Below are 8745 nucleotides of genomic sequence, written 5' to 3'. Positions count from 1 at the left end.
TTGACGATGAGCTGTCTGAGGTAACGCACAGCTGTCTGAGGAAAAACAGAAAGAAATTGCAGAATTTTACATTATAAACTACATGACTATTTAGACTAAATGAGGAAAAAATTGAGTTTACTAAAATGAATGTATTTAAAAAACACAGTATGTTATTTTTAGGCTTAGAGCCCACATTGTGGAATTGCTCTATTCCACAATGGCAGGTTCACATCTGCGCGCGGTCTCCGGTTTAGCCAGTCCGGCTGATTTCCATCTTCTGCCCCACGAAACTGGACAGAAGATGGAAACCTGGCGGTCAGTTTTCAAATCCATTCACTTGAATGGGTTTGCAAAGATGACCACCTGTGTGCGTCTTCTGCCTGTCCGCGGGGAAACAGTTTTTTTTAGCTGGACACAAAGTCGGATATGCAGGACTCTGTGTCCAGTAAAAAACAAACAAACCAGGAGGTCAGAAGTAGTCAAATCAGGAGGTCAAGGAGAGATGGTCTAGAAGGCAAGCCAAGGTCATACACAGAAGGACTAACAGGAGGCTCAGGGCTAGTTCACACGTGAAAACTGCATAGCTTATTTTGGCACGGAAAAAAACGCGTTGCTTTTTTTGACGCGGTTTTTTGTATTTGACGCGGTTTTTTGGAAGCGTTTTTTTTTCACCAGCCCCTGTTTTAACTAGCTATCCCCACTGGGCATGGCCAAAACCCACCACCTTTTGGCTCTAGGCGCCATTTTGACATCAGTCGAAACTGTCTGACTGACAACTGAAGTCTCTGACTCTGTCTCTGAGTTAAAGAGACCAAAAAATACTAAAAAAATTGGCAATGTCATCAAATGAAAATGATCCCAGCCAGCACAGGCTATGGCTGTGTCCACCACAGATACATCTGCTATTCGCAGTGTATGGCTAGGTGTAGGAGAGAACAACATGAGGTAAGTTCACAAATACATTTTTTTTTTAATTATTTTAAATTAAATAATGACAGGATGAGGAGGAACGCCAGAGGCGACTACAATCGGCAAGAAAGAGAAAAAGAATGTGGGTCCACATGTTATGTAGTATAGGCTAGTATATTATATATGTACAGTATGTATAGGCTAGTATATTATATCCGTCTGAATAGGCTAGTATAATATATACGTATGTACAGGCTAGTATATTATTATATATGTATGTATAGGCTAGTATATTGTATATGTATGTATAGGCTAGTATATCATATCCGTCTGTATAGGCTAGTATATTAAATCCGTATGTATAGGCTAGTATATTATTATATAGGTATGTACAGGCTAGTATATTATATACGTATGTATAGGCTAGTATATTATATATGTATGTATGTATAGGCTAGTATATTATGTATGTATAGCCTAGTATATTATATACGTATGTATAGGCTAGTATATTATATCTGTCTGTATAGGCTAGTATATTATATCTGTCTGTATAGGCTAGTATATTATATCCGTATGTATAGGCTAGTATATTATTATATAGGTATGTACAGGCTAGTATATTATATACATATGTATAGGCTAGTATATTATATATGTATGTATGTATGTATAGGCTAGTATATTATGTATGTATAGCCTAGTATATTATGTATGTATAGGCTAGTATATTATATCTGTCTGTATAGGCTAGTATATTATATCTGTCTGTATAGGCTAGTATATTATATCTGTCTGTATAGGCTAGTATATTATATCTGTCTGTATAGGCTAGTATATTATATCTGTCTGTATAGGCTAGTATATTATATCCGTCTGTATAGGCTAGTATATTATATCCGTCTGTATAGGCTAGTATATTATATCCGTCTGTATAGGCTAGTATATTATATCCGTCTGTATAGGCTAGTATATTATATCCGTCTGTATAGGCTAGTATATTATATCCGTCTGTATAGGCTAGTATATTATGTATGTATAGGCTAGTATATTATGTATGTATAGGCTAGTATATTATATCTGTCTGTATAGGCTAGTATATTATATCTGTCTGTATAGGCTAGTATATTATATCCGTCTGTATAGGCTAGTATATTATGTATGTATAGGTTAGTATATTATTATATATGTATGTATAGGCTAGTATATTATATCCGTCTGAATAGGCTAGTATAATATATACGTATGTACAGGCTAGTATATTATTATATATGTATGTATAGGCTAGTATATTGTATATGTATGTATAGGCTAGTATATTATAACCGTATGTGTAGGCTAGTATATTATATCTGTCTGTATAGGCTAGTATATTATATCTGTCTGTATAGGCTAGTATATTATATCCGTCTGTATAGGCTAGTATATTAAATCCGTATGTATAGGCTAGTATATTATTATATAGGTATGTACAGGCTAGTATATTATATACGTATGTATAGGCTAGTATATTATATATGTATGTATGTATAGGCTAGTATATTATGTATGTATAGCCTAGTATATTATATCCGTCTGTATAGGCTAGTATATTATATCCGTCTGTATAGGCTAGTATATTATTATAACCGTATGTATAGGCTAGTATATTATATCCGTCTGTATAGGCTAGTATATTATATACGTATGTATAGGCTAGTATATTATATCTGTCTGTATAGGCTAGTATATTATATCCGTATGTATAGGCTAGTATATTATTATATAGGTATGTACAGGCTAGTATATTATATACGTATGTATAGGCTAGTATATTATATATGTATGTATGTATGTATAGGCTAGTATATTATGTATGTATAGCCTAGTATATTACATACGTATGTATAGGCTAGTATATTATATCTGTCTGTATAGGCTAGTATATTACATACGTATGTATAGGCTAGTATATTATATCTGTCTGTATAGGCTAGTATATTACATACGTATGTATAGGCTAGTATATTATATCTGTCTGTATAGGCTAGTATATTATATCTGTCTGTATAGGCTAGTATATTATATCTGTCTGTATAGGCTAGTATATTATATCTGTCTGTATAGGCTAGTATATTATATCTGTCTGTATAGGCTAGTATATTATATCCGTCTGTATAGGCTAGTATATTATGTATGTATAGGCTAGTATATTATGTATGTATAGGCTAGTATATTATGTATGTATAGGCTAGTATATTATATCCGTCTGTATAGGCTAGTATATTATATCTGTCTGTATAGGCTAGTATATTATATCCGTCTGTATAGGCTAGTATATTATGTATGTATAGGTTAGTATATTATTATATATGTATGTATAGGCTAGTATATTATATCTGTCTGTATAGGCTAGTATATTATATCTGTCTGTATAGGCTAGTATATTATATCTGTCTGTATAGGCTAGTATATTATTATATATGTATGTATAGGCTAGTATATTATATCTGTCTGTATAGGCTAGTATATTATTATATATGTATGTATAGGCTAGTATATTATATCTGTCTGTATAGGCTAGTATATTATATACGTATGTATAGGCTAGTATATTATAACCGTATGTATAGGCTAGTATATTATATCCGTCTGTATAGGCTAGTATATTATATCTGTCTGTATAGGCTAGTATATTATTATATATGTATGTATAGGCTAGTATATTATATCTGTCTGTATAGGCTAGTATATTATATACGTATGTATAGGCTAGTATATTATAACCGTATGTGTAGGCTAGTATATTATATCTGTCTGTATAGGCTAGTATATTATATCTGTCTGTATAGGCTAGTATATTATATCCGTCTGTATAGGCTAGTATATTATGTATGTATAGGTTAGTATATTATTATATATGTATGTATAGGCTAGTATATTATGTATGTATAGGTTAGTATATTATTATATATGTATGTATAGGCTAGTATATTATATCTGTCTGTATAGGCTAGTATATTATATCTGTCAGTATAGGCTAGTATATTATATCCGTCTATATAGGCTAGTATATTATGTATGTATAGGCTAGTATATTATTATATATGTATGTATAGGCTAGTATATTATATCCGTCTGTATAGGCTAGTATATTATATACGTATGTATAGGCTAGTATATTATATCCGTCTGTATAGGCTAGTATATTATATCTGTCTGTATAGGCTAGTATATTATATCCGTCTGTATAGGCTAGTATATTATATCCGTCTGTATAGGCTAGTATATTATATCCGTCTGTATAGGCTAGTATATTATATCCGTCTGTATAGGCTAGTATATTATATCCGTCTGTATAGGCTAGTATATTATATCCGTCTGTATAGGCTAGTATATTATATCCGTCTGTATAGGCTAGTATATTATATCTGTCTGTATAGGCTAGTATATTATATCCATCTATATAGGCTAGTATATTATATCCGTCTGTATAGGCTAGTATATTATTATATACGTATGTATAGGCTAGTATATTATATCCGTCTGTATAGGCTAGTATATTATATACGTATGTATAGGCTAGTATATTATATCCGTCTGTATAGGCTAGTATATTATATCCGTCTGTATAGGCTAGTATATTATATCCGTCTGTATAGGCTAGTATATTATATCTGTCTGTATAGGGTAGTATATTATATCTGTCTGTATAGGCTATTATATTATATCCGTCTGTATAGGCTAGTATATTATGTATGTATAGGCTAGTATATTATTATATACGTATGTATAGGCTAGTATATTATATCCGTCTGTATAGGCTAGTATATTGTATACGTATGTATAGGCTAGTATATTATATCTGTCTGTATAGGCTAGTATATTATATACGTATGTATAGGCTAGTATATTATATCTGTCTGTATAGGCTAGTACAGTGGGGCAAAAAAGTATTTAGTCAGTCACCAATAGTGCAAGTTCCACCACTTAAAAAGATGAGAGGCGTCTGTAATTTACATCATAGGTAGACCTCAACTATGAGAGACAAAATGAGAAAACAAATCCAGAAAATCACATTGTCTGATTTTGTAAGAATTTATTTGCAAATTATGGTGGAAAATAAGTATTTGGTCACCTACAAACAATCAAGATTTCTGGCTCTCACAGACCTGTAACTTCTTCTTTAAGAGTCTCCTCTTTCCTCCACTCATTACCTGTAGTAATGGCACCTGTTTAAATTTGTTATCAGTATAAAAAGACACCTGTGCACACCCTCAAACAGTCAGACTCCAAACTCCACTATGGAGAAGACCAAAGAGCTGTCAAAGGACACCAGAAACAAAATTGTAGCCCTGCACCAGGCTGGGAAGACTGAATCTGCAATAGGCAACCAGCTTGGATTGAAGAAATCAACTGTGGGAGCAATAATTAGAAAATGGAAGACATACAAGACCACTGATAATCTCCCTCGATCTGGGGCTCCACACAAAATCTCACCCCGTGGGGTCAAAATGATCACAAGAACGGTGAGCAAAAATCCCAGAACCACGCGGGGGGACCTAGTGAATGAACTGCAGAGAGCCGGGACCAATGTAACAAAGCCTACCATCAGTAACACACTATGCCACCACGGACTCAGATCCTGCAGTGCCAGACGTGTCCCATTGCTAAAGCCAGTACATGTCTGGGCCCGTCTGAAGTTTGCTAGAGAGCATTTGGATGATCCAGAAGAGTATTGGGAGAATGTCCTATGGTCCGATGAAACCAAACTGGAACTGTTTGGTAGAAACACAACTTTTCGTGTTTGGAGGAAAAAGAATACTGAGTTGCATCCATCAAACACCATACCTACTGGAAAGCATGGGGGTGGAAACATCATGCTTTGGGGCTGTTTCTCTGCAAAGGGGCCAGGACGACTGATCCAGGTACATGAAAGAATGAATGGGGCCATGTATCGTGAGATTTTGAGTGCAAACCTCCTTCCATCAGCAAGGACATTGAAGATGAAACGTGGCTGGGTCTTTCAACATGACAATGATCCAAAGAACACCGCCAGGGCAACGAAGGAGTGGCTTTGTAAGAAGCATTTCAAGGTCCTGGAGTGGCCTAGCCAGTCTCCAGATCTCAACCCTATAGAAAACCTTTGGAGGGAGTTGAAGGTCCGTGTTGCCAAGCGACAGCCCCAAAACATCATTGCTCTAGAGGAGATCTGCATGGAGGAATGGGCCAACATACCAACAACAGTGTGTGCCAACCTTGTGAAGACTTACAGAAAACGTTTGACCTCTGTCATTGCCAACAAAGGATATATAACAAAGTATTGAGATGAAATTTTGTTACTGACCAAATACTTATTTTCCATCATAATTTGCAAATAAATTCTTACAAAATCAGACAATGTGATTTTCTGGATTTGTTTTCTCATTTTGTCTCTCATAGTTGAGGTCTACCTATGATGTAAATTACAGACGCCTCTCATCTTTTTAAGTGGTGGAACTTGCACTATTGGTGACTGACTAAATACTTTTTTGCCCCACTGTATATTATATACGTATGTATAGGCTAGTATATTATGTATAGGCTAGTATATTATGTATAGGCTAGTATATTATGTATGTATAGGCTAGTATATTATTATATACGTATGTATAGGCTAGTATATTATGTATGTATAGGCTAGTATATTGTATACGTATGTATAGGCTAGTATATTATTATTATACATGTATGTATAGGCTAGTATATTATATACGTATGTATAAGCTAGTATATTATATATAGGCTAGTATATTATATCCGTCTGTATAGGCTAGTATATTATATACTTATGTATAGGCTAGTATATTATATCCGTCTGTATAGGCTAGTATATTGTATACGTATGTATAGGCTAGTATATTATATATGTATGTATAGGCTAGTATATTAAATCCGTCTGTATAGGCTAGTATATTATATTTATATGTATAGGCTAGTATATTCGTACGTATAGGCTAGTATATTAAATGTGTATATAGCGTACATAGTGTATAGTCATTGTCTTTTTAACCTTGTAATGTAAATTGTCTTGAGGGCCAACTATACAATAATCTGTGTACACTATGGTCAATAGTTTTTTTTTCTTACAGATGCCCGGAAAAAGGTTATAATTTTTTCCGAATGAACACGCAAGCTTTTGACCGGATGCTCCAGATATTGGCCCCACACCTTCTTCATCAGGACATCACCATGAGGAAGGCCATCAGTCCCACGGAAAGGCTGCTCATCACATTATCAAATGTGTATTTTTATTTAAATTCCCTTTGTGTTTTTAATGTTGTATGGCCAATTGAAATAAAATGTGTCACTATAGCTTTTATTGTAGTATAGAGGGAATCTGTAGAGAGTAGGATAGACGGATTCTGATGTGTAGACGTAGGGTCCCAACCCATAGCAATCATGCGAAAAGGAACGTCACACTAGGATGTGCTAAGGTTAGGGGGATATGGTCACTCCATAGGGAGAGACCACCATTTAGGTGTGTGGAGTCTTATTAGCCATTATTAAGCCCCTCTATTGGGCTGCATGACTGAGGCTCTGTCTTCCTAATTACATCATGGAAGACAGACTTGCATATTCTTCCCATGTAGGATGTGCTAGTGAATAGCAGTAGAGTTTAGAGTACAGTTTTTATTGCGTGCTAATTTCCTTTTTTTTCTCTTTTTTTCTAGGTTTCTCGCAACAGGGGAGAGTTTTGCATCTCTGCACCTCCAATTCCGGGTTGGTATATCCACCATATCCGGAATTGTGAGGTGCACATGCCATCTGATCTGGCAGCACTTGCAACCCATAGTGATGCCCAGTCCGACCCCGGAGATTTGGTTGCAGGCAGCAGCAGGCTTTCAGCCTGTGGCCAATTTCCCCAACTGCATAGGCACCGTCGACAGGAACTATATATGTGTTCAGAAGCCACCGCACTCAGGATCACTGTACTTCAAATACAAGAAGTACTTTTCAGTGGTCCTGATTGCAGTCGCTGATGCCACGTATCGTTTTATTGCCATCAAGTCGGTGCCTATGGTAGTACTGGGGACTCCCGGGTGCTACTGACATCACTTTTGGGTCGCAGAGTACTGGCAGATCAGGTGACTCTACCTCCACCAAAACCGCTTCCGGGTACCACGCATCCAGTCCCCTTCGTCATGGTAGGGGATGAGGCATTTCCACTAAAAGAAAACATGCTGCGCCCATACCCACAGAGGAGACTGGATGCCCGGAAGAGGGTCTTCAACATGAGGCTGAGCTGGGCACGACACTTTGTGGAGTGCACCTTCGGGATCATGACTAGTAAGTGGAGGGTCCTCACCTCTGCAATGCAGTTGGCTCCCCACACCGTGGATGTGGTCGTCAAAACTGTCTGTGTGCTTCACAACTTTGTTCGGGAGTACGAAAGCCCGAACATTGGAGTGGAACCACAGGCAGCTTTGAGTGACCCAATTTTGTCCACCAGTGGCCACGGTCAGGCAGCCCACGCAGCTGTACCGGTGAGAGACTCCTTCACGGACTATTTCATGAGTCCTGAAGGTGCCGTGCCTTGGCAGGTTTCTCGCCTCAGTGATGAGCAGCCTGACCAGGACTGAAGACCTTCCTCATCGTGGTGTACCTCCCCCCCCTTTCTTTTTTTGTTCCTCTTTTATTTTTAAAAAAAACTTTAAAAAATTTTAAAACAAAAACTTTAAAATTTAAAAATGTTCATATTTAAAAAAAATTTCTTTAAAAAAATGTTTCAAAACTTTTCCTAAAAATGTTCAAAAAATAAAATGTGTTAAATTTATATGTGTCAGTGTTTTTTTTTTTTTACTAAGGTATTGGTAGGGGTGTAAACCGCATGTG

The 8745-nt window shown here is 36.1% G+C and overlaps 1 pseudogene; it reads left to right on the top strand.

Annotated features, from left to right (window-relative positions):
- Window positions 1–856: 856 nt before the first annotated feature.
- On the top strand, window positions 857–8492 carry LOC142219203 (uncharacterized; annotated as a pseudogene).
- Window positions 8493–8745: the final 253 nt, after the last annotated feature.

This window comes from Leptodactylus fuscus, chromosome 10 (assembly GCF_031893055.1).
Source record: "Leptodactylus fuscus isolate aLepFus1 chromosome 10, aLepFus1.hap2, whole genome shotgun sequence".
NCBI lineage: Eukaryota > Metazoa > Chordata > Amphibia > Anura > Leptodactylidae > Leptodactylus > Leptodactylus fuscus.
This window is presented reverse-complemented; position numbering and strand designations above follow the sequence as displayed.